The sequence below is a fragment of the Drosophila pseudoobscura genome, chromosome X (genome assembly GCF_009870125.1).
Source record: "Drosophila pseudoobscura strain MV-25-SWS-2005 chromosome X, UCI_Dpse_MV25, whole genome shotgun sequence".
NCBI lineage: Eukaryota > Metazoa > Arthropoda > Insecta > Diptera > Drosophilidae > Drosophila > Drosophila pseudoobscura.
Window position 1 is genome coordinate 21,194,185 of NC_046683.1, and position 17,861 is coordinate 21,212,045.

The 17,861-nt window shown below is 43.0% G+C and overlaps 1 long non-coding RNA gene across 1 annotated transcript; it reads left to right on the forward strand.

The window, feature by feature from the left end:
- On the forward strand, positions 1 to 2,456 carry LOC117184815 (uncharacterized). The gene is made up of 3 exons (XR_004470287.1): positions 1 to 186; positions 240 to 391; positions 2,169 to 2,456. It is a non-coding gene; the product is annotated as an uncharacterized lncRNA (long non-coding RNA).
- Positions 2,457 to 17,861: the final 15,405 nt, after the last annotated feature.

Sequence of the window (17,861 nt, forward strand, 5' to 3'; positions counted from 1 at the left end):
TTAAAGTTTCAAGTCTTCACCAAAGATTCAAGTCCAACTTACAGTAAATTATGAAATCCGATCAAAGTGTTTTCCTTGATCGAAAAATTACTTAACTTAAGCCCATAAATAGTTGGCAACTTGGCGCATTTGTTCAATATTTTTCTAAATTTTTCTCTGTTTCTTTCTCCCACCCCATATCTATATGTAAGCGCTCTACATTTTCTGGCATTCAATCATTTGTTCAATCATATTTCCAGCCATCCCAGAGGCGCTCAAATAATCGACTTCATTTAACTGAAAAACACTGCTCTGGGCTACAGCTGAACGTAAACCATTACAAAGGGGACTGAGGCGGATTGGAGGAGATTGCCGGAGTGGATGTGGAGGCATGCTTGGTGAATGGTGAATGGTATTACGATGTAATATTGCATTAGATGATAGATTTATTCCCAGCACAATTTTAACTGCCACTTTTGCTGTTTTCCGTTATTTCCGATTCCCCTGACCCCTGTCCCTGTCCGCTGTCCCTGTCCCTGTCCGTGTCCGCTGTCCGCCCGCCCTGTACCGACCGAACCCCAACCTCTTGTTCTTCCATCTAGTTCCTTCGGTTTCCTCCTTTGGCCGGTTTACAACGTCCGCACAGTTTTTGGCCCAATGGCCGATTATGTCCTTTGGGTGCATTTTGCCATTATTCCCCTATCCCCTATCCCACCGATTCCGGATCCCACCACATCACTATTTGCGAGAATCCTCGTTTGGCTAACGCTTTCCTCTTCCCTTCGCCAGTTGGTTATTTCTTTCGGTTTATTTTTTTATTATTTCTCTTTTTAACACTCGTTTCATGGGCAGCAGAAGGGCATGCTGTGCTATTCCAAATGTATAGCGAGTGATATTACTTATTAAATATTTATATGTGTTGTGGGCAGTATTACAAAATCACGAGGAACAGTGCACCTTTAATCGGTGATTTCATTGACTACTGGTGCCATTTCATACGGTTCTCTTAGGGATATGCTGTAATCCAACTACTGGGTATATTCTAGCTGAAATTCATTTTGTTCCGCTTCCACTCTCGTTCCATTTCGCTACTTCATTTCTGTTGCTGCTTCTGATTCTACCACTTTATCTACTTGCGAAATCTGTATGCAGAAAATATTTTGTCCATCACCCTCGACGACATCCACTCTTCGAGCCAGCTGTCCCCCGCTGGAAAAACTTTCCGAGTGAAAATGATAAACATCTTTGTGAAAATTCTGTGATTTTTCGTTTCATTTCGTTCGTTCTGCTTCTGCTTCAGAGGGTATTATTATTTTTTCCAGATGCTTGCAACGTATAGAAGAAATAATTTCCAGTTCTATAAATACTCGTAGAGAAAAATTAACAGTCGATTTATTATTTCTGACATCTAGTGAAATCCTTGAATAGAATATAAGTTTTGCATCCACTAGCACTAGCATAACTAATATGTGAAATATTTTCATTTTCCTTATTTAAATATTCTAATCGATCCCAGAAAATGTCTGTTAAAAATGCATTTACCCAATATCTATGAAATATATCCTGTAGATGCCATAGGAAAAACCAATCGAAAATCAAATTAAGATTTCTTTATATCAAAAAATGCAATAACAAAATATACTTACACCTATACATACATGTGCATGTACGAGTATGTGTGGATTACATGGATACCAGCGAAATTTTTGATTTGCAAGGGTAGCTGTGGGTTCGGCCTCAGAACCTATCCATCCTTCCTTTCCCATTTTTCTGAGACTTTTCCACCAGCTGACGTAGTTTTTCCACACACACAGACATACACACTCGCTAACACATACAAAACTTATAACCATCTCGCTCTAACCATCAAGTGCCTGTCCATTCTGTGGCTTGTTTCTCCCCCAGTTCTTGGGCCCCTCCTTCAGGGTCGCTTCATCAATGGTCTGGTGTGAAATGTAACAGCCACTTATTGTGATTGTGTGGGTGGGAGGGAGATAGCGCATCAGGCGTATCTGATGGGAGCAGTCTTCCTCCAGCCTCCTACCTCCCCCCCCCCCCTTCGTCCACTCCCATGGTGATGCTTCAGTTCGACTGGCTTGTAATTTTTGGTGTCCCTTTCTTCGATTGCAACATCATTTACACGCTCTGCCGTATTTATCAATCAAATTGAAATCTGTTTGTTGTTACAGCACCGCCTCATACTCCAGCTCCCAATGTGTGTGCCATAAAATAATTGAAAAAGAAGGAAAAATAAGAGGAAAGGCAAAAGGCAAAAGGCAGAAAGAAGGGAAAGGAACACGATTGAAAGGATATGTGGGGCATCAGAATGAAACACGGAAATGGAGTTACCACTGTGATGCCTATTTTTAAGGCTCGTGCGAATACATGTTGTGGAACTTTTCTAGTTTTTATTAACCTTCGATGTCCTCTCAACTTCAGAGATAAAAATTTCATGCTTGATTTTCAAGTGATCGAAACTGAATATGATATTTAATGCACATATGTAGGTACATATAGTATATATGAAAAAGTGAACATAGCTAGAAAGTTGAAGCTTGGAAAATTTCAGTTCATTAATTAGTCAATTTTGCATTGATTATCTGACAGGTTATATATTTTTTGGAAGACTCTTCTTGGGGATTCACCGGAAAGTACGTTCCCCCTTCCTTGCATTTTTGATTTTTCTACCCTAGCACTAAAATCATATTACTTACTTCAAATTGGGGCGCTAGTCACAGCATTTGAGCTTGCACGAGAACATGGTGCTACAATGTCCAGAAGCTTCGCAATACATGGTAAAAGTTGGTCTTAAAAATTAAAGTTGCTAAATTGTATTTAATTTGATTTTGTGTCGATATATGTACGTATGAGCTCTAAGGTGGGGTACAGCCGAGGTATAAATGCGATATAACAGATACATTTTTAGACTCGGGATAGGGGTCTTACTTACTTACTAATCCCATTTAATATACTATTTAATATCTTGAAGCTGAGGTATGCTGGGTGTGTACTCATGTATGTGAGATCACAGGATTTATCTGGAGGCACAAATTTCACAATCGATAAGTTATCGATAAATACTTTAAAGCTTGAAAAAAGCATTCCGTCACCTCAACACTGATTCGGCTCGTCTTTCAGATCCCAAATTTAATAGTATATTTAGAATTTATAATAAAAGCTTTTAAAATCAACAATCAACAAAACTCATCGTATCTCTTTTTATTCTATCGAAGTACAGAAGCCGTGGGTTCCAGCTCCCAGTGTATAAGAAATTATTTTAAAATAAAATTAGAGAATTCACCTTGAGTAAATAAAAACATTGCTGGTTCGCTTTTTGTCTCGAAAGGATTTTGTGATCCCCACAAAACTTCTTGCATTCGGCGCCGTTATGCAGTATTTTAATATGCAGTTTCATTCAGCTACTGTTCTTTTTCAGGCATTAAAATATTTTTTTTCCTACCGGCTCTCAATGCAAATCTCTATTTAGTACCTGTCCCATTTCGAGTACCGACTGACTACAAAATAATTTCCTCTTTTCATAATAAATACCTTTAAAAACGTGTCCTGGAAACCAAAAACTTTCTTGCTATATTAACAATGAATAAATCTATGCAAAAACAATTGTTTCATATAAATCGGTAAGTTGGTTAAAAAGATTTTGACTTTGGAAAATTGTTGAACCTATTTAGTTGAGCAGCACTGTATGTACATATGTACATATTTTAACCGAACGTGTCGGTATGGGTTGTTTCTCCCCGTATCTTTGTAGGCCAGCACCTCTGCCCAAAACTTAATATTATTGTCGGTATTTTCCCAATTTGAAAAAATGCATTTTATCGTACGACTTTATACTATCAATCAATACTATCATCCATAATATCGCTGGTATTTTGTGCCGCAGCACGTTGCCAACGGAAAATATATTGAGTTTCTTAAGAACTTCAAAATTATAGGGTAGTTGGAAATTGAGCACAACCAAAATCTTGCTCTTATGACCAAGCTAGTCCTCCTTTTAAAAATGCTAGATCTAGCCTGAAACGGGATGAACTGGCAACACTGGACCGTACCAGAAAAATGTCTAAGCATGCTTTGCCTCTATCGAAAAGGGTTTAATTCTTTAATGACATTTTCTTTGGAAGCCATTAATTTCTCTCAGCTGATATATCTGTAAATATAATAACATGGTTTTCCCACATAATTTATCTATTTGATTATTAGGTTTTTTCTATTTATTTATGCCTTGGACCATTTGAATTCCGTTACTGACTTTTCTGTGTGTGCTACCGTTACCGTTACCGTTACCATTACCTTTACCGTACTCCACATCCGAGGGGAGTGGGGAGTGGGTAGCTGTTGGGGTGTGTGTGCTTTCATTTGATTTTCCAAGCTGGCGCTTTCAGTTTTCATTTCTTTGTCAAACACGTTACGCAAATATTGTTCCAGTTCCACGGCGACGGCCGTGCAAACATTTGGCGCTTGTGCGGTTGCCACTACGGGAAATGAATGAAATCGGCGAGTTCCAGGGACCGGGACTACGATTGGGACTTTGCCTACGCCATTTGTTTGCACGCTGTCCATCCTCTGCTTTGTACCTCAGGTACCCATACCATACCCACATCGTCCCACAAAGATTGCACAGTCAATTGCCGGCGTGGGCGGGGCAGCGCGTTTATCGGATAGGTGACAGTTTTTTGAGCTCGTTTCCAGCTACATTGTTCCCCCTCAGGGTGCGAGTAGTCTAATTCCCCTGCGTTTAATTTCCATAATTCTTTCACAACTGGTCCATTGTCATCTGGGGCTAAATAGTGCAAAATGTTTCTTATGTTTCTTTTATAATGAGCACATATGTACATATGTATGTATTATCGTCAATGCTCTTCTCCATATTCCCAATTGAGTAATGCATGCATCTAAGTACTGTTCCACTCCATTAAAGAAGCTTTTCCTATTAATTTCTTGTTTACGCCACTGAAAACTGAAAACAAGTTAATTTGATGGCATCGTCCTTCGGCAAAAGCCTTTTTTAGATGGTTTCTTCCTGTTTTCCATTCCATTTCCCACTCTATGCCACACCGTTTTGTGGCCTCACCCAACCGAGCTGTTTTGGTTGACCCTGTTCATCCCAATTTAATCATTTCCCGGGTACATTTGCAGCATTCGATGTAGGCAAATTACACAGATGCCTTCTCATTGGATTGGCTTAGCCTCTCATCCTCCCATCGATGCACTCCTCATTCAGGGCAGCCAGCCATTGTCCGGGCACTCCACATCCGCCACACCCTCCCCATCTCTGATCATTTGCAATGCATGCCACAGCGCGGTTTTTCAGCACGTTCCGCTTCCACTCGTTCCAGGCGTTGCGTAGAAATGCCCCATGGCATTTGTTCTGTTCTGTTCTCTCGCCACTCGTTGCTCTCCGCCACAGTTCCTCTCGTCTCTGATCCCTCCATAAATTATTCCAGTGCTGCAAATTAAGCGTACGTCATCGCCTTTTGATGGCCGAGGGTTCTCGGCGCGTCGTCCCCCTCACAGTCGATTTCTGTTCAACTTCGCTTTTTTCGTTTCTTTCTATTTTTTTTGTTTTGTGTGTGTGTGTGTGTTTTTTTTATCTTGCTTGCGGTATACGTGTGTGTGTGTTTTTGGCTCCATGGACATTCAACAATTTGGTTTTTCTCCTCCCTCCGACCAAGCCCTGGACCTAGCCCTGTTTCTGTTTCTGTTCCTGTTCCTGGATCAGATGCGGATGCTGGTCCTGTGGCTCGGCCCACTTCATGTTGTCCATTGATTTTACATGTTGTGAATAAATAATGAATGGCCATGATGTGGTAAATTGAATATGGCGTGAAATTAGCTTAAGTAAATGGAATTAAGTGGATTTCACAGCCGACTGACTGTGACACTCCCAACCCCCATCCACCAGCCACCCATCGTTCTCTCTAGATTCCGGTAAAAAGAAAAATCTGTAGAGTGGACAGGGGAACCACTGATTTAGTGGCCTATAAACTGGGGAAACTTCGCTGCGCAAGAGCCCAAAACCCAACTTTAGAATTTTCGATAGACAATCCTCTTGCAACCATAAAACTTGCTCGAAAAAGTCGCAAAAGGAAGCCAAAAGGAGATGGGTGTATAGTCTGAGTTGTCGTGTCATGTCATGACCTCCTGAAACATTTTATGGCCCAAAGGGAGTGGGTTCCAGGCTCCAGGTTCTGGGCTCTGGGCTCGGGCTCGGGCTCGGGCTCTGGGCTTTGAAGAGTCTTAAAATCCACTCAGCAAATCGCATCGTATTAACCTTCAACATTTTCATTTTCAGCATTTTCAGAGACAGGAATTCATTTCCGCCCAGGCAATTCCCTTTTCATCCGTCCCCCTCCAACATCTATCCACTTGATCCGCATTTGATTTGTCAAATGTTCGGCTTGGCCCAGTCGTCAGAGGTTTTGGTATGCAAAGAGCAAAAAATGTTGAGAGAAAAAAGGGGTCTCCACATCGGGCTCACGAGCAATGTAGCCGACAGAATCCGAGTCGTGTGTCTTTGGTTTAAACACTCTAACATATGCAAATTTATTTGACTTCAAGATACCCCATCAAATTAGCATAGAATAACTCTCTATAGTTCTTCGGACCAAAGCAAATATTTCGAGGTTTAGAGAAGTAAAAGGAACCTATTTAATTCTGGCAAGACACACGGGCTTCAATCACAGCCCGGAAATCTGAATCTGCGAAAACTGTCTAGAAATGGACTCACATCGAAAGGTCAGCTTATGGCAACACCAGATAGATACTCGGTCAAGTATCACACCCCTCGTAGAGCATCGGGTCTTCGTTGTGCCCAGAGCTCATCCGATTGTTTCAGTTTGAAAATTTCCAGGCATGTGGGCTCGTCAGGGATGTGGAGATAGAGCCGAAGGATGCGGGACCTTGGGAATCAAGTGTCTGGATTTTGACTTTGCCTGCGACTCCGACTCCGACTCCGACTCTGACTCTGGCTCTAGAGCTAAAATGACATTCACTGACACTGAGCACTCGTCGCCAGGGAGTATTTGCAATAAAAATAAAACGTTTTTCAAATAAGCGCTCCGGGAGTTTTGCCACTGGAGCGGAGCTGTCCTTTCACTGCCACAGCTCGCATATCTTGTCAGCTTTTCGCCAAGCGATAGCTTTATATACTCGTACCTGGATACATAAGACATACGACATACGACATACGATATACGACCTACGAATATGCAGATCGAGAGGGTGTGTTTGGGACGAAGTGTGCCACAAGGAGATGATTGCGTCGAGAGCCTTTTAAAGTTCCTCAAGTGCTGGAGCGTATATGCAGAGTCTGCTCCGATCCAGCTTTAACCTAATATCGCCTAATCCCAGGCTCTTTGTCTCAATCCTCTATCCAACCCATGTGAGGACGGGCATTCACTTGGCTCGCTTAAAATGCTAATTATGAAAACAATTTTCAGCTGATGGCAGGCTATGACGCCGGATCTCGTTGCTATGCATGCGCTTTTCCACTCTTAACAAGTTTCTTTTGCTAATTTGTCAAACACTTTGCATAATTTGGCATGAACCCCCATCCTCTCTCTCATGGCTAGTGCGTGTTGATGGGGATAATGATGTGGCAGAAGGATCCGGAACAGGAACGGGAACGGGAACGGGATCCGGAGCGAGGACGGAGGTCGGAGGTCGGACGTCGGAGGTCGGAGGACGTAGGACGGAGGAGAAGCCGACGTAGCAGCTGGGCTGCTGCGTGTTTGTTAATTATTAATTTTTTCAACCCAGTTTGAAGTTGGCTTCAACCCGTCGCATACTTCCATCTACCGTCGCTTCTCCTTCTCCATCTCAAAAGGAAAATTTCAATTTCCAAAACTGTTTGGCCCTTTAGCTTTAGGAGCTCTCCACCAGATAAAAGCCAGCGCTAAAGCCATCGATCCATTGTAAAATCGAAAAAATGCAAATAGAACTCGGATACATTTGTAGTGAATATATTAGTTATTTTGGTTAACATTTTTAAAGGGGTTTCGGTTAGTATTACATGTTTTGCTGCTGTTCACTGTCCTTCCCTCCTCCTCGCCCTGTTTCTGTACAAAGTTCCCATTTCATGTTACCATCAGTAACAGATCATATTTCAAACTTTGTCTCAGTGTTGCCCCGAAATTCGGTTGAATTTTTAATGAGTTTTCTGTCAATGCCGACAGGGTCCAGCTCCCTTAAATCAATTAGCAATGCCTATACGAGTATACTATCCATTTCTATCCACGCAAATCCTTCAAGAAAGTGTTGCATTTTTCAAAACCTCCCACTTCTTCAAAAATGAGTTATGCCTCAAACATGCGGTAAACGAAAGTTTTTCCTTTCGGAGTTCGTGGTGGTGTGGGGTGTGGGGTGTGGGGTGTGGGGTGTGGGGTGTGTGGGGTCTGGGGGATACGTGTTAATGTGTGCACTGCGAGAGCATTTTCCACTCATAAATTAACGTGCGCGCGAACATTTATTTTGTTATTAAATTTAACAATTGCCGCCCCAGAACCCCTTCCCGCACCCATCTAGCTCCCCTCTTTTATCTTCTCCTTCCCCTAGCACACACACACACACACGCATATAGAGAGAGAGAGAGAGAGAGAGAGAGAGTCTGTTATTAATTTGCCGTTGCTCAGTTGGGGGTCGCCTTTTGTACCCTTCCAGCAGGTACCCCGGAGAAGCAAGCAGTTTCAACCATAACCATAGAGTACAATATTGATAACTATAGATGTATGTAGCTATGTTCGGGATCGGTTCAATATATACGAATATGTATGATAGAATATAAATACCTATAAATTTATCCATCATTATTTGCTGTTGTTAATAGTTAATTCAATTCATTCGTTCGAATGGATTGGCTAAATAAATGATTGAGTACGTCGGAAACTAGGCGGATACTTTCTTTTCGTTTGATTACCGACCGTGGAGCTGCGTTTCAATGGATCCGGAAGGGTATCTAAAGCCTCGGCCTCGAAGGGGGCCTTCCTGTTGTGTTGGCATCTTGGCCAAAGCCAAAGCTCCAAACTTTTTGTCTTAAATTGCTCAATTTCGTTTCGTTACATTTCGCACTTGAATACAAAGTTGCCAGACGCCTCAACACCTTCCCCCTTACAAAAAGGGTAATTGCCAGTGAATGTGTGTGTGTGTGTGTGTGTGTGTGGGTGTGTGTGTGGGTGTGGGTGTGGGTGTATGTCTACGCGTGTATTGGGTGGAAGGCACTGTCGGAGGAAGATGGCATCAGAGGTAGTCCCTTTGGCGTTATTAAGCAATTTACAAGATACTTAAACAAGAATTATGTGAAACATTTCCAACAAAATGATTCGAGGAGCTGAATTTTAAAATAAACAAAACTGACTTCTGAAAATGAGATCCCACCCCCACATTCCGCGTGTGTGGCCTTCGTTGGGTGAAAGAAAATTAAAAATAAATGCCTTCTTCCTTCCGCCTCTCGGCCGACCTTCTTGAGGTTTCTGGTCACGTGGGTGCCCAGACAAGGACAGCTCCAAATAAATCTCCAAATTTTTCATTCTTTAATCCTTTTTAATGCTTCTTTTTAAGCATGCATTTAATATTTCTGCTTATAGACAATCAAGGTATTCAAAACATTTAAATTATTGCATATGCAAAGTCAAAGGCCAAATCGTTATGTACATTGCACATACGCACTTATGTATGTGCATATGCATATGCATATGTACATATATGTACATATGTCTTACTACAAGTCAGTAGTAATCCGCTCCAAACTCCACATGTCGTTGTATTGCGTTATCAGGTATAATATTTTTTCTTGGTTTCGAATAGGTTACTCATTAGTTCCTTTTTCCGAAGTCGAACTCTTACTATCTTACTACCACTATCGATATATCGACTATCCATAACGACAGATCGGTACTCATCAGGTGGTTAAAGGGCTGCCAACCCTACATATATTTGTATGTGTAGTGGGTACACAGAGAACATCTAGCTCCTAAGTTATTGAATATAACTTAAATCTGGTCTTACAGAAAGATGTAGAAGTTTTTTGAAAAACAAGAAGAATTTAAAAACAAAATGTTTTTTGATAAGTTTTTCAATAAATCCACAGCTAAGTAATACCAAAAAATATGTAAAGATTAATTATTGTCACTGTGCAGACCAGGATACCGCATTGGGGTATCACTTGTTCGAATTGCCTGCTTTTCCTGGTCCTTAAATTTACTTAAATGACGACGCTTACCAAAATATATGTCTTTAACGGGGAACAATTATGTAGTCTATGTTCTCTCTATACGGAAAATTAAATTCAATTTAATCCAATTCAAGGTTAGCAGCCATAGGGAAAAGGTTTTGTGTATCAATAGTCACAAAAAGCGAAACTAATAGGATATACATTCGAATATGTGTCTCGCGTCTAAAGCTTTCTAAAGGTGCAGATCACAATCGACAAATAATTACTATTCGATATTACATACCTCGGATAATACAGAAAACTTTTTCCTGCCACCTGCGAAAAACCAAAATCTCTTGGAGGAATTCTGAATTCATTCCGCCAAAAAAGATTTCGAAACTTGGCACTTCACAAAATATGTTTTCCTCTACTAGATTGGTCATTTCTCTGTACAATACAATTTAATAAATTCCATAGTAATGACACATTAATTCCTAATCCATTTTACAGCATTCTTAAAGACCCTGAATATAAATAAATAAATATATATATACTCTATAAATAGAGTTAATTGTATTGAATAAAGTCAGTATCGGAATAAGTACCGCCACTGCCTGTCACTCATCTTCCATCGCAATGACCAGAGGCTGGCGCCGAGTCCTTGCGCACTGTGCACTCATGCACTCATGAGTCCTCATGCAGGAATAAACGGCGTACCACAACACCGCTTCTGTTGCTGTAATACGGCCAGGCTGGATTGGAAACTTCCTTGAAGGATCCGGATAAGCACAAGGCTGACGCCTCATTTATTAAAAGGGGAAACGATAAGGTAACTGACATTTACATATGTATCATACATTATACTATATATAATTATAATTATTCCACTTAAGACATGTCCAAGGTGTCAAATCTACCAATTGTAGATTTTTTTCCAGGGAATCTTCAAAGCTTACCAATTCTTCAGCAACTACTTCACTCATCTCGATGTCCTTATGGGTACTGCCAGGTCAAAGCTCTGCCTTTGGAGAGCTTTCGAGTGCGTTCCACTATTTTCATCGCTGCACAATGAATCAATTAAATGACTTCAGTCCAGGCAGACCAACTGCTATGGGGTGTACACTGCACAGGGTATACCTATAAATATTACATATCATATATGTACACACGTGTGTATGTATGTTCTGAGTTGGACCACAAAAACTGCGTGACAAAGGCATAAAAGTCGGCCCTTGGCTCCACTATCAAACTTCAGACCAATTGAAAATTCAACAGCCCGTATTTTTCATATTAAATGAAAGAAAGACGATCCCCTGCCAGTACTCCTGCCCTGCCCTGCCCTGCCCCGTGAACTACTTCAGCCCCTACATGCTCTGTGCCTCTGCCTCTGCCTGTGTCTGTGTCTGTGCCTCTGCCGGTGCCGGTGCCGGTGTCGGACTTTACAGCGGCAATAAACAAACAATTGCGACGCGAGTGCCATACGAGTGCCGGGCAGGTGGATGATAAGAAATGGGACAATCAGTGGGTGGCATCAGGACCAACCAAGCAAAGTGTTGAAAAACTTCGAATATTACCCTGCCTCATATGACAGCGGTACCCTGTAACTGGGGACCTGGACTAGAGAGTCCAGATAGAAACAGAGCTAGATGTCTGTACATAGATGGAAGTATGGAGGGGCTTTATAGTGAAGCCGCTAAGGATCTGTCGCAGAGCAGCTCTTTTAAGAGATCGAAAGTATCGAAATCTGTAATATGCATTATATGAAAGCCGATTACCTTTGTTAGAATTTAGCTGTAAGAATACATTAGCAATAAATGGACAGACACAACGCAACACGCAGCATCATGAGAAACTAACACGCAACATTTATTTGCATGGCTGTACGAATGTTCTGCATACATATCTCCAATTGGATTTCCCTCTGCAGGGACAGCCCCAACAAACTTTCAAAGTCTGCCAATATTCGTGGCTTATTTCCGATACATTCATTCAGCTGATTTTAAATTTGCAGTGGATATAGACAGTTTTATAAAATAAACATATTTTGGCCTTTAATAGTATATATCGGGTGCTTCAATATCATAGTGCTTTAATATATAATTGACGTTCAGTACTGTGCTGTACCGTTTCCCTTTCTCAAGATATCTTTTGGTAGAAAAATCCGCGAAACTTGCAACAACAAAAGAATACAGAAAGTCACAGAAAAATGGGACAATCCCTCCCATATCATACGGAATATCAAATGTACATATGTACATTCGCGTGTTCATATACTGTTGTCTGACAACTTAAAGTTTCCCCGTCTTTGGCCATGGCCCGGGCAGCTACCCACGATCCCATCGCTTCCCTTGTAACCCCCACTGTCTTACCACGCACTTTGACAAAGTGCAGTAAAATGTGCAAATTCAATTTTCTGTCAATTTCGTTGCCACGTCCGCCACGAGTGGGGAGAGGCTTGAGGCTTGGAGCTTGAGGGTGGGCAGTGGTGGGGCTTGCGAGGAGAGGTCTTTAAGGTGCAGACTTTGATGCCATAACAAAGTCAAACAAAGCTGGCAGCAACAGCGCGAGATCCGGCTCCAACTCCAGCCATCGCTCCAGCCATCGCCTCGTCTCCGACTCCAGCCGGGCCATAACTCACATGAAATCTGTAAGGGCACACGCATCCTGCAGCGCTCGGGCAGCATTAACATTAACCCGAAATGAACTCCTGCTCGCCCCGACTCCTCCACTCCTGGCTGCTTCGATTCCCTCTCCGAGCAACTCAAAATCACGCGAAACATCTTTTGGCTGACTTAGCCGGCTGGATAAACATTATGCTCCAGGACCAGGACATCACCCGAGACAGAGATAGGAGCGGGAGGAGCAGCCTGGCAGGGGAGGTCTGGCATCGACTTGACATGTTTGCTTATGCATAAAACGATGCCAGGCAGCGGCAGCGGCAGCGGCAGCAGGCGAAACGCGATGCTGCCACTTTCCACTTGAGGCAGCGCCGCAGCCCGAGAGCGACCGACCAAGTTATCATTTGGCGCCCAGGCATCGGCATCCCAGGGCATTTTCGGGAGCTTGGAGCACATCTGGGAGGAGCCGTGAGTAGCCAGTTTATTGCATGTCGCCCCGTTGTTTGGCTTTCAATTTTTATTTTAGTTTTATTTATACATTATTTTTTTACTGACACAACGCAACCGAAACGCGGCAGTGTCGCCGAGATAAGGGAAGCGCCAGGCATGCGGCACCGCCACAAGGCATAGGGAGGGAGAGGGCTTCGAGGCGAGCAATGGGTTGCGCAGGCTCTATCTCTATGTGGCTAGTTCAACACTCTTAAAATTCCACCGATTTGCTTCCTAGGTATAGGTTATTGGAAAAGATCGAATACACATAAGTACATAAATATGTGCCACGTACATACATATATATTAAGACATATGTACATATGTATATGGCGATAGCTTACTCTAATAAATTAAATGCATCCAATTTTAAAGAAATTCCTTCGATTGAAGACTTAACTCATATGGAGTTGAAATCGACCGATCGGGCCAAGTGAAAAGTACTTCCACACGGGGCAGTGTATCAATTTCAATATTTTCAACCAAATAGACTTCAGCAGAACAGCCCGGTCCCAAAGAAATGCAATCCAATTCCCGATAAGGCCACGCTCTTCTCCGCTCCGCGCGGATTGCAATTAATTAGATGGCCGCATCGGAAGCGGTGCCAGGCACACAGATACGGGCATGGCATCAATAAATATTATTGCAGCGTTCGACTTTGGCTTTGGCCGTCAAAGTGCAAGCTAAACAAAAGCCAAAAGCTGGATAAACACGGCGGATCTAAGGCCAAAGGAGTGCGCTGGAATGAGCCCATTTCCCAGCCACGTCCCACAACCGCCATTCCCACGACCAGTCCGCAGCCATCCCCCGTTCCCCGTCCTCTCTCTTTAGTCCCCGCACTGCATGCAGTTGCGGACAAACGCGACCGCAGTAGTTCGGAGAGAGACAACTAGAGAACTTACTTGTATGTATGTCGTAGCGATGTTTACGACTCTTGTCTCGCTTTCCGTCTCGCTTCGGTCTACCTTTGGCCTGCCCACCGATCGGCTTGATTCCTCATGTGCTCTCTTTCGCTGGCAGGGCAGCGTCGAAGTCGCGCAAGGCGAAGTCGACAACAGAAATGCTGAAGTAGAAGACAAAGAAAGAGAGAGAAAGTTCCAGCCGGGCCAGGAAATCGGGAGATCGAGAGGAATTGGAATGGGGACTTTTTGAACATAATACATAACAACGTGGCGCCCTTCGATGCATTCGCCAATGCGAAACCAAAGGATGACCTCGGCGGTGTTGGGTGGGCTTAACCAGTGCTTCACGAACGGTAGGGTTCCAGTTTTAGCACCCTTCTTATCAGTATAGCCAATGCTCTGACGAATTGAGAGAGCTGGTGCTGGTGGCGTGTCTCAAGAAAACATCGACAAGGCTGAGGCCTTGCCTGAACAAGAAGCCTGCTTACAAGTCCCGATCCCTTTGGAGCTGTACTCGCCATATTTTCGTGTAATCAAGTCAATGCGCGCTGAAGCCTCACTTCAGTACACTTAATATAGCAGAGCTCTCTTCACAAAGCAAACCACAGGAGGTGAACTTGAGCAAATATCATTCAAGTTAGTGCTCATCACGCAACAGCAGTGGGGCCTGTAGATGGGGAGGAGAGGGGATTCAGACGAGAGAGAGAGAGAGAGAGAGAGAGAGATACCTTCAATTAAAATAAATGCAACAAAATGTGTTAGCCGAGGAAAATAGCACAAAAGAAAATAGGAAGGGGGGAAAGAAGGAAAGAAGGAGAGGAAAAATGAAACAATAAACTTTGACTTGCTGACGCTGGCATTTGTGTGATGCCCTCTTGTGTCCCATGTCGCCCGCCGCCCGTCCACCATCCACCGTCCACCGCCCGCCGTCCGCCGCTCTTCGTTCTCTCTCCCATCTGGTGTGCTATCCTAGTCTGCCGCTGTGTCTATTTGCACCTGCATCACAGATCAAAGTGACGCAGCATGACCCACTCTCTCGCACACCCCTCTCGTCCTGGTCAAGTGCTGCACTCGTATGCGTGGACCCGTGATGAAAAAGCGGGACGCGTATGCTTGAGAGCGGGCATCGTGGTAGAAGGGGGAAAGAGACAGAGTGATAGTGAGAGGGTGGGAGAGGGTACTATGTGACTTTTCTTTTCCTTTATTTTTCCTGCTCCTGTTGCCACAATTTCATTTTCAATTTCAATTGCTAATCCACCCTCCACCCCCCGCTCTCCAGCCACTACTGCTATCCCTGAAGCAAGTCCTAGTCCTGGTCCAGGTCATCATGTATAATATTTGTATTGTATGGTCAAGCGCTGACCAAGCGGACCATTCGCCTCCGCATCCGCGAGCTGAATCCTCTTTGACAAATTGGAATGCAATTTGTTGGGTTTGTTCTAATGCAAATAAAGAAAAAGTCGCTTACACTTATTTACCCAGCCATTCCAATCCAATTTACGATGGGAAAAGTCTGTCGCCACGACACTTATCGGATAGATTGGGTTTATATTTAACCGGTCGCTTCACGCAGAGGGGATTTCGAAGGCCTCACTGATCCAATACGATTAATGTAGAGGTGTGTACTGCATGACGGCACCATCGGAATGACTTCGCATGCAAGACAGTGAGAGGTATTAATAAGAGAGAAAGAGAGACGGGGACAGATTTTTCAGAAGATAACCTGACAGAACCTGTACAGAAGACTTCCGCCTTCCACCACGTTGGCGGCCCCTTTCAAAATGTTAGCACATCAGCAGGGGAAGCATCGACGGATGACCCTTAGATTATCAATACGGATATACCGCATAAGAAAAAACCACCGCAGGAACCACTTATGTCGAAAGCGAGCGAAACTTTGTTAACTAGTACTCCCTCAGCTCTTAATTTATGTCACCTATAGAAAATATTGTAGACGATATTATAGGTAAGCGCTTTAATAGGTATCGCAACTGATTATTGCCGCATGCGCTCTCTTTATCCCTCTTTTTCTTTTGGTATCGCCCTTCGACAAAGTCTGGCACAAGGGACTTTTATATAAATTAAAGATGCTACTACCCGCCCCCCAGTATTCAGTCATAAAGTCATTTTTGGGAGAAAGAACGTTTATTGTCACAATCAAGGACGCTATTTCAGACATAAAAATTATCAGAGCTGGAGTTCCACAAGGCAGCGTCCTTGGGCCAATCCTGTACACATTGTTTACACGCGACATGCCGCTACCGCACGTCAACCCAAGCAACTTCCTGGTCGCCACTTACGCTGACGATACTGCTATTCTTTCGTCATCCACCTGCTACAGAGCCGTTGCTGAACAACTTCAAATCTACCTCGAATCCGTGGAAAAATGGGCAAAAAAATGGAACATCACAATTAACGAAACAAAGTCAGTTAACGTAAATTTTACTCTAAGAAGCAAGCACCCACCAGACCTAACCCTCAACGGAAATATAATTCCGCGCAAGAGCAGTCACTGCTACCTCGGTGTCCACTTCGATAAAAGCCTAACTTGGGGACCGCATATCAGAGCTACAGTCATCAAATGTCAAAACAAACTCAAAAAGTTGCACTGGCTCATGAACTCAAAAAGTAAGCTTCCCCTACGCAATAAAGTCATATTGTACAAGGCAACTATAATCCCTATATGGACATATGCCATTCAAGTCTGGGGATGTGCAGCGAAGACGCATCTGAATAAAATCAGAGTCATGCAAGCGAAGGCTCTAAGGGCGATGACAGGTGCCCCGTGGTTTGTTCGGACCACAATGCTGGAAAGAGATCTCCTCATCCCAAAAATTGGAGATCAAATAAACCATCATAGCAGTCGATACAACGATAGGCTCATTAACCATCCAAATGAAACAGCTAGAGGATTACTGCACCCCCAAATCCCACGCAGACTCAAACGTCTCCACCCACTGAACATAAAAAATAGAAAAATTTCCTGAATAACACATCATTAAAATGTATATATAAACCTAATCATTAAACTCTTATAATATGTAGTAAGCCAATGTAAATATCACTAAAATTAGATCATAGTTTAAGTAAAGCTGATTTCTAATAAAATAAAAAAAAAAAAAAAAAAAAAAAAAGGTATCGCCCTGCCACCGCCCCCTCGAATAACCAAAGAAACTTAAACATTTTGCGGCTGCTTTCACTCTCCATTGGGCGGAATTCTTCCATACATTTCTTATCCACGCAGCTGGAGAGGGAAAAGGGAGTTAAACAATTTCCAACAATTTGCTCGAATCTTTGCTCAACACCGCGCGGCTTATCCTTTTCTTTCTTTCCTTCTTTCTTTTTCTTTCTCTGGTCATGCGGGGCGTATGAGTAATTTGCAATGACCGTTTTGATCTCTACTGCTGCTCCGATATCTACCAATCTCCAACATCCAATCTGCATAATTAGCTAAACAATTGTCTGCGCTGGCGCATTTACCATGAGATTAATGAACATCCATCAGAATAGGATGAAAACTGGGCGTTCCATCTCTCACTCTCGGAAAATACGTCCATATAAACCTGTATACATACGTATATCCATAGTTATAGCTGTGGACAGCGTCCTCTGGTTTTCGAAAAATTAAAACCAATTACCTGCAGCCCCGTCAACGACAGCGGCTATCATCACCCATCACAGCCCCATCGACGAATCGGGGTCCCAGAC